This window comes from Callorhinus ursinus, unplaced genomic scaffold (assembly GCF_003265705.2).
Source record: "Callorhinus ursinus isolate GAN/ISIS: 27379988/994484 unplaced genomic scaffold, GSC_fseal_2.0 scaffold4, whole genome shotgun sequence".
NCBI lineage: Eukaryota > Metazoa > Chordata > Mammalia > Carnivora > Otariidae > Callorhinus > Callorhinus ursinus.
The window spans coordinates 107,161,065-107,179,910 of NW_027397066.1; the positions used below are offsets into that span (position 1 = coordinate 107,161,065).

An 18,846-nucleotide genomic window follows, 5' to 3' on the forward strand; every position below is an offset into this window, starting at 1 on the left:
ACAGGGGGACCTTGGGCTTTGCTGTATCATCAGTACTTAAAGAACAAGGCCATTCAATAAATAAGCAAAGAGTGAGTGGAGTGCAGACTAAGAGCTGTAAAAGGGCTGGCTGAGAACACTGGGTTTATTGAAGTGGGAATTCAGTGTAGCTGGAACTACAAGGAACATGAAGGACAGTGGTAGACTGGCAGATTGCTGATAAAAAGGTGGAGAAAAGACTATAAAAAACATACAGGCAGCAGTAAAGCAGAAGTCTTTAAGTAGGCAGGGCCAGAATCCTAATTGCTTTTCAGGAAAAAAATTCTGACAGCAGTATTAAAAAATGGAATAGAGCAGAATAAAACTGTTGGCAGAGAAACCAGAGAGAAGGAGGCTGATCTAACAGTCATGATTAAAGATGTGAAGGATCTAACAGGTGGCAAGGACAAATATGATACCACATGTTTACATATATGCAAGTATTTCTTCGGACAGGTTTCTGTACCTGGGATTTCAAAAGGATATGTACAGTTTAAATCTGTTAGATACTGCCACATTACCTTATAAAAAGGATTTGCCAATTTACACTCCCACCAATACTGTATACCTATTCCTGTTTCTTCATGTATTTGCAGACACTAAATAATCATCTTTTACAATTTTGTCAATTTGCTGGGTAAAAGTTTAAATTTGCATTTCTTCAGTGAATAGTGCTGCTGAGCCTGATTTGCTAAGTTTAAAGGAGCTTTGTATTTTTGCTTTTGTGAACTGCCAGCTCACCTACTTTGTCCATCTTTCTATTAGGTTGTTAATCTTTTTCTTAATTATGGAATTCTTCATGAATTCTGCATATTAGTCCTTTATTTTTTGTCATTTGTCTTTCATCTTTGTTTAGTACCTCTCTTTATACAGAATTTTAATTTTTTTAAAAGATTTTATTTATTTATTTGACAGAGACAAAGAGAGAGGGAACACAAGCAGGGGCAGTGTGTGAGGGAGAAGCGGGCTTCCCTCTGAGCAGGGAGCCTGATGCGGGGCTCGATCCCAGGAACCTGGGATCATGACCTGAGCCGAAGGCAGACGCTTAATGACTGAGCCACCCAGGTGCCCCTAGAATTTTAATTTTTATGGTTAAATCAATTAATCAATATTTTCCTTTTTTGCATTCTGAGTTTTGTGTTTTAACTAGAAAGACCTTTCCATTCCAAGGTAATAAAAATAATCCTATTTCTTCTAATACCTTCTTTTTTATTTAGCTTGTTAATCCTCCTGGAATTTACCTTATATATGGAATACAGAATATTCTAAATGATTTAAAAATTTTCCAACATCATTTTTTCACCATCGATTTAAAATGGCATATTATCATGAACAAAATTTCTAATTTTACATGGTTTTTGTTTTACAGTATTCTGTCCAAATTATCTATTCCTGTGTAAACACTACCATACAGCTTTACATATTTTAATATCTGGTAGGGTAACTTTCATCTCACTTTTTTCCTATAGAAGTTTTTGATTTAGGTGCACCTGGGTGGCTCAATCAGTTAAGCGTCTGCCTTCAGCTCAGGTCATGATCCCAGGGTCCTGGGATGGAACCCCGCATCAGGCTCCCTGCTCAGTGGGGAGCCTGCTTCTCCCTCTCCCTCTACCTGTAGATCCCCCTGCTTGTGCTCCTTCTCTCTGTCAAATAAATAAATAAATAAATAAAATCTTAAAAAAAAGAAGTTTTTGATTTAATCTGTAAAAATAACAGGGTCTCATTCAAGTAAAATTACTACAGATATAGGACAGTTACAAATATTATACATTAATAATAACTATTAAAATGATTTCCTTTTGGAAGCTCAAAATTCCATATTACATATATTTCAAGATAAAAGAGAAACTGGGAATAATTATAGATGAATTAATAAAATTTTACAAATTAAAGCAAACTTCAAACTGAAAGAAGATACCACAGAGGAGCTCAGATTTTTAAAAAGCTTTTATACTAGCTTTTTTGAAACTAAGATGAAAAACTTCCTTCTATGGGAAAATTATTTAATTATTTTGTTACATTTAATTATGGCTATACTTACTTATGGTAAGATCTTAAGAAATCATAGGTACCTGGTAACTATATTTAATTGTCAGTCATCAGAAGGAACAAAGGTTTCCGAAGGCAGCACAATTAGTCCAGAGAGGACCCTAACATCCTAAAGGTTTTGTGGCTATGTTGGTATTTGGTTTTGCCTCTAGTATTTTTCTAATCACAGTAAATAGGTGGACACATAATAAGCAAGAAAAATAGCCAAGTTGTAAGAATTTAACTGTTATAAAGCAGAGGATAGAGGTAAACAGCCAAGTATTTTCAAGATTTGTTGAGTACAGACTAGCACTAAGTTTTTAAGGGGCACATTTTTAGGGAGAAAGCCTTGATGCTTAATATGGCACAATAATGGCACATTGGGAAGCAGGATGCTAGGACCTAATCTTCAGAGCTCATTTTTGATAGCTAGTAATAAACACTTTTTGTTTGAATGTAGAATGTATAAATTCATGGTATATACAGGGAAACTCTTAAAGGGAGAGTCAAATACATCAAATGAGCCATTTGCTTTTTAAGTACTGCTCTGTAGTTTATTTTGTAATTTATTATTAGTGGAAGACCTAATAGGTTGAAGACTTGGATTGCACCATTGAATCATTCTGAAAACAAAATCATTTCTTTTCTTTTTTTAAAAGATTTTATTTATTTATTTGACAGAGAGAGACACAGTGAGAGAGGGAACACAAGCAGGGGGAGTGGGAGAGGGAGAAGCAGGCTTCCCGCCGAGCAAGGAGCTCGATGCAGGGCTCGATCCTAAGACCCTGGTATCATGACCTGAGCTGAAGGCAGACACTTAACGACTGAGCCACCCAGGCGCCTCAACAAAAGCATTTCTACGGGTAGCAGATTAATCCTTCCCCAAAGACACAGAAATACCATCTAGGAGTTAGCCTTGTGCACTACTGGTACAACAGAGCATACATCAAATTGCTAATGCCCAATATGGATGCTACTGTAAATATGTTCAGTATAGATCATCACATTCATATTTTTTCATTGGAATAAGCATAAATTTTAATTTTCTACTTCAAGAATTATAAATTTATTGTGGTGTCCATACAATTCTCTATTATGACCAATAAGTGAGCTATCTCAGTGAAAATATTTTAGTAGCTACATTTCTATTACAGAAAGATTTTTTGACTTGATTTCATATATATTCTTCAGTGTTATTTATATCTCCAAAGAGGAGAGATACAATTTATATATATAAATCTTGCCTAAAATCTAGCGCTTTCTAAAACTAGTAATGTTTTCATAAATTAAAAATGGAATAAGCACATGAACTTCTCATATAAGTCTCCTGCATTATATCATGGTTTATTTTGAATACAACAATTTCTTAGCATTTATAAAGGCTTATTCCCTAAGCCCAGTGTTCACTGTTTGCTTCCTAAATATTTTACATGCTAGGCATGGAGTTAACATCTTATATTTGTTATCTTATGAATAAAGTCTTACAATAACATATGGGGTTTATAGATAAGTGGAAAGGATTGGGGTTGCGTGGGATTCAAATTCAGGTTTGACTTGAGTTAGTGCTCTCATCTCTAATGCTGTGCTGCCTCCTTATGTGCTAAAAACATACTGTTTTCTCAATATTATTAAATATATAATCCTTTTGTGAAAGGAAATAATCTTAATGCAAAATCTTGTGAAAATATTCCTATGTTGAAAGTTAACATTTTAGTTTTGACATGTCTGAGCATACTAGTACAATTTTAGTGACACAGAGACATGGAGAAAGTTTTTCTTAGTATAATCCAATGTAATTCTATTTCCAACTGTGTGGTTTAAACAATCAACAGAGGAATATCAAGCAAAGGTTAACTATAACCTATGAAAGCTAGATTTTCCTATGCAAAATCTTAAATATATGCAATGAACCTTGTTAGAATATACTGCTTTCTCACATTTTTACAATTTTATAAAAATTATAACAAGAAATAGTTAAGCATAATTATTCTTTTAAAAAGATGTCTAAAGAAATATGACTACTCTAAAAATTCAAAGCATGTAAAAAATGTAACCTATTTATTTTTGATAATCGATTTACTTTTGAGCAATCTTTTCCAATCTATTCAACCTACCCCAAATGCCACAGAACATGGGGCTTTTAAAATTTATTAAAAAACTGCTCTGTCGCAAAAGCAGGAGAGGTAGGTGATGGCTGGAAGAATCTGTGGATTTTTGTTTTTTGTTTTTTTGCTCCTGTCTTTAATAAGTGCATTTAAAGGATTCTTTCCATATGTATTGTGAGTTTATTAAAAACAGTTACACCGAAGTAGAATGGCAGAAAGAAAAGTAGTGATAATAACTAAGATCCATTTGAACTTAAAAGGATAAGACCATGATAAGAATTGAAAGGATGTTGAAAATATATCAAGGACAGTCAAGAACTAGCAATTCAGGGACAGTAAGGCAATTGAAGAACAAAATCTGGGTATATTTCTAATTTGAATAAAAATATATATTTGCTTGACACTTCACTTTACAGTTTATGAGACACTTTGATATTTACACTTTTTCATAAATAACCCTAGCAACCTAATGTAGCTTTTATTCTTGTAAATGATAAAATTGAAGCTTGGAAAAATTGATTTATACATAATCACACATTTGTGGGGCAGACCTTGGATTTGAATTTAGTATGGTAGCTTTTTACATACCCCAACTGATTCTTACACTAAGATCTTAAGTCAGTCACTTATGTATAGGAGAAAATTTTTTAGGTCTCTAAAAATGTATTTCAGTAGCTCATTGTTTAAGGCCACTGATGAATATATGAGTCTAAGCTTATATTTTTCAATATCTAAAAGGCTGTCAAATTAAGTTATGCATAAAAGATGGAGACCACTCTGGGAAACTATACATAGTCTTCTAAGATTCTATGTAAACTGGAAATAAAATGAACATAATGCCTTCAGTTATGTGCTGAATGGAGATTTGAAAAGTTCATATTCTGAAACATTACTTAAGAAGCTTTGAGAACAATTTAAGTTCTTAGCAATGACATACAAATTGAGTTTGATATAAATTCAAATTCATAGGAGTGGTAAAAGAGATAAAGAATTGATTCACTAAAAGTAGAGATCAAATTGCTAAAAATGTGGTAGCAGAGTAAACTTCCATTAGTATAGATCTTTATAGTCTGACTCCCCAAGTAGAATGTAGTGTCTCTGATGGCAGGGCAATATTTGCTCACTTTTTTTTTTTTAACTGATGTTAAAAGCTGTATTTAAAAATATTGCATAATATAAGAAAAATAATCTTACCCATTTTCGGCGTCAAGTGATGGTATTATTCTCTTGATTTTGAAGGAAATAATTCTATTTACTTTCTTTCCTTTTATCTAAGAGGTAAGGAAAAAGTCACTAAATTACTGGAAATTTGGTAGCTTTAACTTATTTAGGGTTTGGAAAGTTGTTTACCAAAACCTGGTTTTTAAGGCTGGACAGAGAAGAGGGTAAGGTCTGAAACCGAAAAAAATCCTAGTTATATCAACTGGATTCAAGGTACAACAGGCACCAAGGTACAAACTTTCTTGACTGGGCGAGGCAGGGCTCTGTTACCTAATGTGGTCTGCTGAGCATATCTGACCATGGCGCACCAGCATAGGGGGAAAGTCTAAACAAATTTACAACCCAAGATTTCATTTAGGTAGAAATGTTCCTTAGAAGATTGGTTGGTTACTTTTAAGTTGCTTATTCCATGAATTATTTTCTATTTATTTCTCTCTTGAGGGTAGTTGGCCACTTCATGTTGCTATATTAAGCATCCTATTTTTTATGGAAAATTGTTTTCAAAAAACATTTGTTTTTAATTGAGAATTCAACAAGAGGCCGTATAGCAAAATGGAGATGAAATCTTTGGGACAAATGAAGAGTTTGGCCTTATATTGTTGGAGCAGGGACAGTTTATCTCATTATAGCAGGGTATACAGGAAAAGATGCACATAGAAATATAAATGCAGAAGTTCTCTTCTGATTGCTTCTCTTTTCTCGGTGAAAGAGGAACTGAAGTTACCAAATGAAAGTGATGGTGGGGAGGAGATGTAAAAGATCTGAGGAAGGACAAGAGGGTATGAAATAGTCGCCAAGGAGAATAGAATCTACAGACAGACTGCCTGGCATCATAAAGACCCTTTTTGTGATCATGAATTTAGAGCGAGACCACGAGCATGGCTGTGTGTTTTTGTCCAGCCACTTTAAGCTGAATGGGTGAAGGTACAGGGAGGACAACAAACTGGATGTAACCAGAGCTTATTCGACAAAAGGAAGAAGAGAAAGCATTAGGAGAGTTCATGATGATTATCCCTGCCGACTCTTTCTAAAACTACACTCCCTTCTAAAAATATAAATACTGCCTATTCCCTTTTTCTACTTTATCTTTTTCTTTAGCACTTATTATCTACCACATTTTATATTTAATTTCTCTTGTTTACTGTCTCTATTAGAATGAAAACTCCACGATGGCAAGGATTTTTGTCTGTCTAGTTCACTGCTACTGTCTTTTAAAAGGTACGATTCCTTGCTGGATAATGGCAAAGCAGCTTCACACCCCTCATAGCAGTTTCATTACCTACCGATGCCCTGTGGTTTAACAAAGAGAAATGACTGGCTGGTTTATTAGCTAGCAAGCCATTTTTAAAGGACTGGGTACTTTGGATATAATTTTGATCTTTAAAACTGGTAATATTAATTTCTTATTATAATAAAAGGACCTTAAGGTGATGGTGGTTTCTCTAAAGCCTTTCTTTTCATTTTTTTTTTTTTTTAGATTTAATTCACGAGAGAGAGAGAGAGAGAGAGAGAGAGAGAGAGCGCACAAGCAGAGGGAGTGGCAGGCAGAGGGAGAAGCAGGCTCCCTGCTTAGCGGGGCTCGATGCAGGGCTCTTGGGATCATGACCTGAGCCGAAGGCAGACATTTAATGGACTGAGCCACCCAGGCGCCCCTCTCTAAAATTTTCTTAAGTAGAAGAGAGTAATAAAAAGTAGAAAGTGATAAGAAATGTTATTGGGATACATGTAAGGGCCAGATGAGAAAATCCCTGTGGCCACCTTCTTCCTAATTGGGGGTGGGAGAGTAAAATGAATTAACAACATTTATAAGAGGCATCTCTGGCATAGAGTGTGGAAAATGGATTAGAAGGAAGACAAGTTTAGGGTTCCAGAAATCAACCAGAAAGCTGTTGCAGGAATCCAGGTAAGAGATGAGGGTTGGCCTGAACTAAGGTACAGGTAGTGAGGATAAATACAAATGTCTTTGAAAAACATTAAGGAGGCAGGATCAGCCAGATTCAGCAACTCACTGTGAAGGTACAGGAAAGGAGGTACAAGGAGAGGAGCCAGTGCAATTTCCGCTTGTTGCCATTCTATGGACCACATCCATGTTGTTTTCAAGATTCTGACTATTGGAAACCATAGGACTACTTCCCACAGTATCTGAATTTTAGCTAAAAACACCACCAAAAGTCTATGAAAAACAAATAATTTCCAGTGTTCAAAAGAATTGTTATGGGTGGTGTGATGACAGGCAGTAGACTGAGATTTTTTTTTGACACCAGACGCATTCTAGGAAACACATTTGAATCAGTCATACATGGAGCTACCTACTCTGCTTGCTCATAAAACTGGCCTTGCATCCCAGAATTCAGGCTGAAGGGATTCTTCTTTGGTCTTGTACTATTGGCTAGCAAAAACTCCTCTAAAAAATTACATTTCAGTAATTCAACTGAATCACCTATAGACATTTTACAGAATACTTATCAAGTGCCCAACACTAAGCTATGGATTTTATGTTTACATATGTAGTTATGCTCATATATACATATTCATTCAACAAATATTATGTGACAATAACTACTGTTGTATTGGTGCCTGTGGATATACATGCAGAGTTCACAGAGATTTGTAATATATGACTAATGTGTACCTGAAATTTAGAACAGGAGTTCAAACATGAGTTTAAACATGACTGGATAAATAATCCTAGACACACTGTTTTGTGTAATATTTCATCCTCTGAAAGTATGATCTTGATTATGAGCAGCACTAGTTTTAAAAAACTTATTTCACTCAATCCTGGTGCCTATGTCTTGGACTATGTATTCCTTTATCATCAATAGTTTTTGTAATAATTATTAGAATGGGTAGCACTTTCAAAAATTTATGAGATGAGAAAAAAGTTTCACTATAAGGCAGTGGTATAATTATGGGAATTTATGTTTCTTAGTCTCTTGGATAGTGGGGACACATTATACTTTATCATGTTTCACAAAGTTCAAATGCATTTCAAAAACTAAAATTATTCATAAAGGATCAAAATTGGAAAGAGAATTTGTCCTAGAAAAGAAACAATAATTGAAAAAAATCAACTAGCTTTCATTCATCCATTCAATAAATATGTTCTAAGTATCCATTAGGGTTGGACACTCTTTTATGGTCTAGGGATATAGTGGGGAACACAAGAGACAAGTTACTTTATAGAGCTGATATTATTGTGAGGGAGAAAAGATAAAAAGTGTAAAGAAATAAATATAAAATGCAATTACTGTTAATGATGAATGCTATAAGGAGAAACAAAAGTGGGTAATGGGATATACTAATTTCTTAAGAGCAGGGCCTTGTCTTACTCATCTTTGTGTTTCTATAGCATCTAGCAGAATGCTTAGAAAAGAGTGGTCACTCAGATGTTTTTTATACAAGTTAAAGTGAGTTTTTAGGTATCTGCTTTTGTTTCTGGAAGTACCTGTATAAATCCGCAAACTGAAGTATTAGACACTTTAAATTGCAATTCCGAACTTCGTTCTGACCTTAATGGAGTCAAGAGATAGTCAAGATGCAAATAATCTTGCTGAACACTTTTGAAGGTGTCTAAAACCCCAAATCAGAGCAAATTTGGATATTTCCAGGTAAGTTTACTAATACAATAAAGTATATAAAATTTTAATGTGCTTACATTCTTGTAGTTTATATCATTTTAATAATCTACATATAATTTTTAATACAAAGATAATATTAAACCAAATTGACTTATTCATTACTTTTTTTCCCCCGAGAACTATGAAAAAATCAAGTATAATGAGACCCATAGAGAAGTGGCACTGCCTTTTTCTTAAGCCTGATGCAAAATATCTGCCAAGTGACAAAAGCTTTCTCAGAGTAGATTTACAGTTTCTAATCATCAAAGCATACTGACTGAATAAAAAGCTATTATGTTAGAAAATGGGATGTTAAATCTTTACAGGACATCCTCAGTATGGGAAATCTCTCACTAAGCAAGAAGTAGAGTTACAAATTGTGCTACATTTTTCAAGATGTTTTTAAGATCTCAGTTAACATGACAGGCACTTTTTCATCTCTCATTTCAACACTGTGATATAAATAAGTCAGAGTTAGGCACTTCTGTCCTATTAAAATAATGTGTCCTAATATCCTAGGTTTACGACTCCAAACTATTAGTTGCTTCAAGGTATAATACAGTTGTTTTTAAAAGTTGTCTTGACTCAGTTTTGAGGCCCTAGCTAGAGGCCCATTGGTTTCCCTTCTTGTGCAGCCGATTAAATTCACACTCCCAACCACTTTGCTTATTGGGCTCTCATAATCGGGACCACTATACAGTTGCCTTAACTACCCCAGGGCCAGATAGCAGACAACCAGAGCCCACGGAAATCATTCAAATTTCTAAAACTACTTGCCCTGCCTCATTTCTTCCACGGAAATTACAAAAAAGGGACTTGCTCACTGTTCCCCCTACTTCCTCTGCCTTGTGACCAACCCTGAGTGGCCTTGTGTTTGCCCCAGGGAACTGTGAGTATAAGAAATTATAGAACTCTTTCCTGTGTCTCTCTCTTGATCTGTGTCTGGCCTCACTATATCTCAAAGTAACACAATTAAAACACAAAGGTACACAACATATTTTAGTTAAGAAATAATACTAATATCAATTGCCAATGTTTATTAATTAGAAGTAATATGTTGTACAAATGCAACACTGGTTCTAATGACCCTGATGCTAATTCCCTGTAATAGTTCTAATTGATCTATTTTGTAACTACAGTCCATTTCAACTTCCAGGATGCTGTAATTGACCAAAGACACATGTAAACTCTGTATAAGACAAAAATTATCTGAAGATTTTCACCAGGTTTTCACCAAGACACATCAATCAAGGTGCTAAATGAGATGGATATTTTTAAAGAGTCTATGCTTGGATCCAGTAAAAGCACACAAAGCCATGCTGATTAATCGATTCATGAAAAACTCTACAACATTTTAAAGGCATTAAAGAAATGAAAATGTAGCAAAAAGTCCCAAGACAATTATTGAATGGAAGTTTGTAATGAGAAAAATAAGCAGAATACTGGAACACCAAAGCTTCTTATGCCCTGGAAGGCACTTACAATACCCCACATTTAGGATCTGGTTCTGTTACCACTCAGAGAAGGGGGTGTGGGACCACACCCAACATTTATCTGGGACCCCAAGGGATTACTCCTTCAGGATAAAGGTGAACCATATCTTAATCTACATCCCTCCTCACAAAGTCATAGGACTATCGGGAAGCTACTTTGGTCATAAGCAAAACAGGAGAAGAATAAGAAGAAACATTCCTGTGAAGTTGTGGCCATAGACCAGCCATCTTACAGGGTTTACCTCAAAGAACAAATACCTAGGGAGGGCCAGAAAGCCTACCTTCCGTCATGTGCTCAAAACCAGAAGTGCTCTACGCCACCCAGAAGTAGCAAAGGCAAAGCCTCTCTATGTAAACCCCGTAACAAAAATTTTCCAGGGCAATTACTAGCAAGTAGATAGAGAAACCAGACAACATGCACAGAATCAGCAGAAACAAACCTGTCTGATATTGAATTTATCAGATGTAGACTTTCAAATAATGTTTACTATTTTAACAGAAAAGCAGGCAAACTTGGAAACGTCAGCAAGAAACAGGAGGCTCTAAGAATGTAAAATGGCAGATATGACAAAGTTAAATAGAACTTCTAGTAACAAAAAAAACTTAAGATAAAAGCTCAATGGACACATACAGCAGATTGAACACAAAAAGAGAACTTATAAAATATTAGATTTGAAGAAACTGTCAGAATACAGCACAGTGAAAAGAAAAATATGGAAATAAAGAGAAACATAGGAATGTAATATAAAAGTCTAACATACCTTTAAGCAGAGTCCCAGATGGATGGGAGAGAGGGAATTGCGCAGGGGAAGTGTTTTTGTTTTTAAAATCAACCTTATTGAGGTCCAATTATGGAAATAAAATGTAGCCATTTTGTGTATAGAGCTTGGTAAGGTTTGACAAATGCATATACCCATATAACTACAATTACAGTTAATATACAGAATATGTCCCTCACCCCAAAATATTCCCTCATGACCCCATGCAGTCATTGTCCCACCCCCAGGCCTAGGCATCCGCCATATTGTTGTCTTTTGATTAGAATTGTCTTTTTTACAATTTCATATAAGTGTCATCATACAGTGTGCATTCTTCTTTGGCTTTTGTTTCATCTCATTTTTGACAATCATTCATGTTGCATTTATCAGTGGTTTGTCCCTTTTATCGCTGTGTGTTTATCCACACTTTTTTTTTTAAAGAAGGCTCCATTTCTTTTTTTTTTTTTTTAAGATTCTATTTATTTATTTGTCAGAGACAGAAGGAGAGAGAGCGCACAAGCAGGGGGAGCCTGCAGACAGAGGGAGAAGCAGGCTCCCTGCTGAGCAAGGATCTGGATGCGGGACTCGATCCCAGGACCCTGGGATCATGACCTGAGCCAAAGGCAGATGCTTAACTGACTGAGCCACCCAGGCATCCCTATCCACACAACTCTTGATGGACATTTGGGTTGTTTCCCATTTTTGGCTATTATAAATAAAGCAGCTGCAAATATTTGTGCACAAGTTTTTTTGTGTATGAATCTGTTTTCATTTCTCTTGGGTAAATATCTATGAGTACAACTGCATGGTCATATAGTAAGTACATACTTAACTTTGTAGTAAACTACCAAACCGTTACTATCATTATTGACTGGTAAGATTTGTTTTTAATAATCTGAATACAAGTTGTCAGTTACACTATTTGCAACTCTTTTCTCATAGTCTTGTTTTCATTTTCTTAAATGGTGAATTTTGAAGAGTATGGATTTTTAATACAATGTAGTCTCTCAATTTTTTTTAATGATTTGTTCTTCTTGTGTCCTATGTAAGAAATTTTTGCTTACCACAGATTTTCTTCATGTTTTTTCTAGAAATTTTGTTTTTCTTTTTATATCTAGTAGGACTATGATTCATTTCAAGTTACTTTGTATATCGTGTGATATAATAGTGTGGTAGGTAGCCTCTAAAATGGCCCCCAATTTCCCTACCTCCTGGTATTCAGAACCCCACACTCAAGTGGAAGAGAGGAGGCTATACTCAATGACTTGTTTCTAATTAATGGAAAAAGGTAAAAGTGATGGAATGTCACTTTAAGATTAGGTTAAAAAAAGACCACAACCTTTGTCTTGCTTTCCCCTCTTCTTCCCTCCCTTTCTCTCTCAGCTCTCACTCTGAGGGAAGCAAGCTGCCATGCTGTGAGTACACATGTAAAGAGGCTCACGAGGCAAGGAACGGACATCTGCCAACACCAGTTAACACCTGAGGCCTGCCATAACTTTAGCACGAACTTGGGAGTGAATCCCCCCTTGTGAAGCCTTGAGATGATTGCAGTTTCATGACAGATCCTGAGTCAGAGGCCTTCTGGTTCAGATATGCCTGGATTCTGGACCCACAGAAACTGTGAAATAATAAATGTTTGTTCTAAAGCACCAAATTTTGGAGTAATTTGTTATACAGTAATCAATAACTAATATAAAGGTTTTTCATCAAATATGGAAAACTTTGGGCCATTATTTCTTAAAATACTCCTAACTCCCACCCCCACCCTTCTTTATACTGTTTGATATCGTCTCTCTGGTCACTGAGGCTCTCTGCTTATTTTTTTTTTTTCCCCTGCCTTTTTTTCTCATTATGCTTCATTTTTGGATAGTTTTTTTTTTTCTGTCTTCAAGTTCTCTGTCTGTTCTTCTGCAGTGTGTAAATTGTTGTTAATCACATCCAGTAAATTACAAAATTTCCAATATTATAATTTACATGCCCAAATTTCCATTTGGTTCCTTTTTGTATACTCCATCTCTTTTCTCATCATCTTCATGTGTTCCTTTAAATCACTGAGCATATTTATAATGGCTAAAGTTCTTGTCTCTTAATTGTGCCACCTCTGTCATTTCTGAATGTGTTTTTATGCACTGCTTTTTCTTCCTGGCTATGGGTACCATTTTTACTTATCTACTAATAAAAGTATTGGATTTGTTCTTGCAGGCAGTTAAATTACTTGAGAACACGCTAGATTATTTTGAGGCTTGGTTTTAAGTCTTGTCAAGGTGAATTTAGAATACCTTTTGTTCTTGGCTGGTTTAATTCTATTAATAAGGTGAAATGATTCTGTAATCTTTACTGCATGCACTATGTATTCAACAAGGATTCTCTACTCTGGCTGGACAGAACTCTAATATCTCCTAGCCCTATGTGAGTTCTTGATGTTTTTCAGCTTACAACTCCCTTGTCATTGTTTGCCTGGCTTCTTCGAGTTATAGTCTATGTATGAGTGAGAAAAACATTCAAAAGGACTATGCAGATTTCTGAAGCTCTTTCTCTGTGTAGTTCTATCTACTCTGGTTCTCTGCCTTGCAAATTTCAGCTACTCAGGCATCAGATCTGGCAGTGGCTGAGATTACCTTCTCTGGACCATGATCCTGAAAGGACCCTTAGGCAGAAATCCAAGGTGATTCTACATTTTACCTTGTTTCTTGTCTCTCATGGATCAGAAAAACAATTGTTTCGAACATTTTGTCCAATTTTCTAGTTGTTTCTGGTGGGAAGTTAAGTCTGGCACCAGTTTCTCCATCATAGCAGGAAGTAGGGATTCCCAGGGCCATATCTGAAGAGTTGATATCTGGCAATTTTCTGAACCAAAATACTAATCTACACTATCAAAAGGCACAAAACACAACAAATGAAATGAAACCCATACTTAGATATATTACAGGGAAATTACAGAAAAACAAAACATTTTAATAGCCACAGGAAAAGGGATTACTTTCAAAGGGGTGACAAGTGAGATGGACAGATGATTTCTATACAGAAACAAAAGCAGTTAGAGGTTAACAGATTGTTGTTTTTAATTTTCTGCAAGAAAATAGCTTCAATTTAGAGTTCTGTCAGAAAGCAAAATATTGTTCAAATATGGATATAAAATAAATATATTTTACAAACAGAAGTTGAGAATTCATCACCAGCAAATCCTCACTAAAGCAACTTCCAAAAGATATAATTTAGAAAGAAAAGTAGTCCTACCTGGAATGTTTGAGATATAAGAAGAAGTGAAGAACAAAGAAGGTGGTAAATATATGGCTAATATAAATGAACTCTAATTAAATAAAACAATTAGTAGGGTGAAATAAAAACACTACAAAGCAGACTTTAAAATCTAGCAACAATAATATATAAGTTGGGCAAAGGAAATAAATGGTGTTAATACGTTCCAAAGTTCTTTTATTATCTGGCAGGAGGATAAAGGCTTTAACTTTAGACTTTCCTATGGTAAATATATATGGCATAACTTCTAGGGTAACAACCAAAAGAATACAGAGTTATTTAATTTCCAAAGCTTAGGGGGAGAAGTGGAATGATTAAAAAAAATACCAAGTCAATAAAAAAGATGAGAAAGGAAAGAAAAAGAAAGCAAATTTGACAAAAATAGAAAGTACTAAAATAAAATAAAGATAACAAATCTCAATATACTTTGGATTACACTGAATATAAATGAACTAAATGGTCTAAAACAGAACCATATACTGTTTCTAAGAGACAGATCTATGGAAAACAGAAGTAATTAACAAAAAGATAACTAAAATATCCCCATATGTTTAGAAATTTAAAAATGTACTTATAATACATGGATTGAAAGAAGAAATAATGAAATTAGAAAACACTCTGAAGTAAATAAGAGTGAAAATACTGGATATATCAAAACTTGTATGCTAAAGCTACGTCAGTATCTGGGGAAAATCTGTAACATTTAAGAATCCATTCAATTAAGAGAAAAGAAAAGGTGAAAATTTGTGAGCTAAGCTTCTATTTGAAGAAGATAGAAAAGGAACAGCAACATGAAAGCAGAGAAAGTAGAAAGAGAGAGGTAATAAAGAGCAGACATAAAATATATAACAAATATAAAATAAGAGAGATTAAAAAATCAAAGTTAGTTATTTATAGAGTAATGAAATTGATAATCCTCTGGTGGGAATGATAAAGACAAAACAGACAAGGTACAAATAATACCAGCATCAGTAATGCAAAAAGGGTTATCATTACAGCTACTTCAGACATCATATAACATGCACACATTGCATCCAAAATACTTGAAAATTTAGAAGACATGGATACATTTATAGAAAAATATAATTTACCAAAACTGTTTCAAAGAAGAAATAGAAAATTTGAAGAGTTCTATAACTATTCAGTGGAATGAACAAAGATATTACCATAGAAATCCCAAAACACCACCACCACCACCACCACCACCACCACCACCACCACCACTACTCCAGGCCAAGAGAATTTCATTGGAGAGAGCTACCAAATATTCAAAGACTAAACATTTCTAAAATACAAAGTTCATGAGAAAACAGAAAAAATACCAGTCTCCAATTTCTTGAGGCTGGCATAACTTTGATACTACAACTTAATGAAAGTTCAAGAATGGAAAGTTTCAGGTCAGTCTCTCTAATGAACATAGATGAAAAAATAGTACACAAGATACTAGCAAGCCAAATCCAGCCATACATAAGGAGAATGCACTCCAGCTGTGCTGGTTTTATTACAGGAATGCGAACTTGGTACCCTAGCAAAACTGACCTATAAAGTTTATCCCACTAACAGATTGAAAAGAAAAAATAAAATGATTACCTCCAATAATACAGGAAAAGCTTTTACAAAATTCAATATTTACGATAAAAACTAAGTAAACTAAGAAGGAAACTTCGTGACTCTAACAGAAGTTACCCCCAACAGGGACAACATCATACACAAAGAGGAAGATTGAAAAAAAGACAGGAGTCCTCGTCCTCTGATTCTGCACGATCCAGGAGGGCTCATCAGTGTAACAGGTGAGAAAGGGAACAAGAGTATATGATGACTGGAAAGAAATAAAACTGGTATATTCACAGGTGAGATAATTACATATAAACAAGATCCAACACATGCATTAATTTCTTAAATTATAGAAAACAAAATGTGCAGTTATGAACCAAGTGTCCGTCAGCTGATGAATGGATAAAGATGTGGTGTGTATGTGTACATATACATATACAATGAAATATTAGCCATAAAAAAGAATGAAATCTTGACATTTGCAATGACATGGATGGAGATAGAGAGAATTATGCTAAGTGAAATAAGTCAGTCACAGAAAGACAAATACCATATGATTTCATTCATATGTGGAATTTAAGAAACAAATGAACAAAGGGAAAAAAGACCAAGAAACGAACTCCTAATTATAGAGAACAAACTAATAGTTACCAGAGGGGAGGGGAGTGGGGCGTTGGGTTAAATAGGTGATGGGGATTAAGGAGTGCGTTTGTCGTGATCAGCACCAGATGCTGTATGGAATTGCTAAATCACTATATTGTACACCTGAAACTAATATAATGCTGTATGTTAACGAACAGGAATTAGAATAAAAACTTAAAAAAATAAAATGCTAATTGACAGCTGCAAAAAAAACCCCATACCACAGCTACCAAAGTTTCATGTTTTTGGATGTATTCTGCATATTTTCACTAAAAAAGCATTTCACTCAATTTCTTTTTATGATTATAGACCATCTGGGTTTAATGTCACCAGTGTGTTCTCCATCTTCCTCTAAGGTGATTCAAGTCTACTCTTTTTTTTCATCTTTTTGTTTTGTTTTTTGTTTCTTTTTCTTTTATTATGTTAATTACCACACATTACATCATTAGTTTTTGATGTAGTGTTCCATGATTCATTGTTTGCATATAACACCCAGTGCTCCATTCAGTATGTGCCCTCTTTAATGCCCATCCCCCACCCCCTCCCCTCTAGAACCCTCAGTTTGTTTCTCAGAATCCATAGTCTCTCATGGTTCGTCTCCCTCTCTGATTCCCCCCCCCCGTTCATTTTTCCCTTCCTGCTTTTTTTTCATCTTTACTCTGTTTTAATCTTTTGTGTATACTACATGTGGGGACATCTCTATTTTGTGCTCTGCCTCAGCTTATGTTTTGGAGGAAAAATAATTTGTGAGAATCACTGATTTGTCTATAATCAAAAACAACTATACAACTTTTCCTTCCCAGAGCACTTATTTTACAGGTTATTTTAAAAGCATGAATCAGAGCATTTAAGATGATTTCAGATATAAGAATTCGATTTATAGGACATTTGTTGCATAAACTGAGGTGTTTATTGGTCAAAAATATTTAATCCTATATACTAAAATATGAATGTACAGAATCTAAGATCTAAAAAACTTAAAGTCTAAGATATCTATAATTTTTGAAGATGTTCTTTGATCTTCCTGAACTAATAAAATATCCTACCAAAAAATATGGATGATCTTACAACTCACAGACTCTATGTAATAATAGGACCACTCCAGGGACTCATGTAAAAGTTCCTCTATAATAAAATGAGTATATAACTTGGGTGAATTATTTTTCAAAAAATCAAGTACTATTCCTAAACTCACAAGTTGTAAAAGGCCTTAACAAGCTTTCTAGCCCAGATGAGAGCAATAGATAGGGTTGTGTTAAAACTATTTTGACAGACTCTAGGCAATTACATTCTACATTGTATGTGTGTCCTTTTGGCAAAGTACTTTGTTGATACTTCAGAGAATACAAACTAAAATAAAACACATTCACTATCAGTAACCTACTGGGAGTACTTAGCTGGTGTGTGCAAATTACATATACAATATAGCAAAGCCTAAGACATCCAAGAAAAAATATTTTAGAGGTTTAGAGTAGGATAGAGATTACAATAGTCAGAAATATTTCTCAGTAAAACATACGAATAGGCACAATAACTGAAATGTTTGTGTGGATGTGTATATATGTGTATATGGGTATGTGTGCACACATAGATATACCTATACCATAAATAGCCTCCTGTCAGTTCAGGTCAGGTTTTGCCACCAAAGTGTAGACAGCTAACTTAGGAAAATTCTATTGTTAGAGTTTTTTCAAATCTAAAATTGCAGATAACAGATTATGGATCTTTGTAAATTTTTTAAAGTCTAGAGTTTCCTCCTGTGTAAAATGGAGAGCGTGATGGTTAATCTTATGTGTCAACTTGTCTGGGCCATGGTACCCAGATGTTTAATCAAGCATTACTCTGGATGTTTCCGTGAGAATGTTTTAGATGAGATTTACATTTAAATCACTGGACTCCGAGTAAAGCAGAATGCCTTCCATAATGTGGATGGACCTCATATAATTAGTTGATGGCCTAACAGAACAAAAAGCTTAATTCTCCCAAGCAAGAGGTAATTCTTCAAGAGATGGCCTGAAACTTGAACAGTAACAATGGCTCTTCAGGTCTCCAGCCTCAATGTCTTTGGACTCAAACTGCAACTCTTTCCTGAGTCTCTAGCTTGTCAGTTTTCTCCCTCAGAAAAACTTTAAACTTGCTAAGCTCCACA

At 34.8% G+C, this 18,846-nt stretch overlaps 1 protein-coding gene across 10 annotated transcripts in view; it reads right to left on the reverse strand.

The window, feature by feature from the left end:
• The window catches only part of SCLT1 (sodium channel and clathrin linker 1), a 183,836-nt gene that overhangs the window by 19,403 nt on the left and 145,587 nt on the right, over positions 1 to 18,846 (reverse strand). Inside the window, exon 19 of one of the 10 annotated variants that reach the window (XR_003208832.2) lies at positions 5,346 to 5,422. The exons of the other annotated variants lie outside the window; for them this stretch is intronic. The gene's annotated coding sequence lies outside the window, so the exon portion shown is untranslated. The remainder of the gene's footprint in view (positions 1 to 5,345; positions 5,423 to 18,846) is intronic. 10 annotated transcript variants of the gene reach the window in all.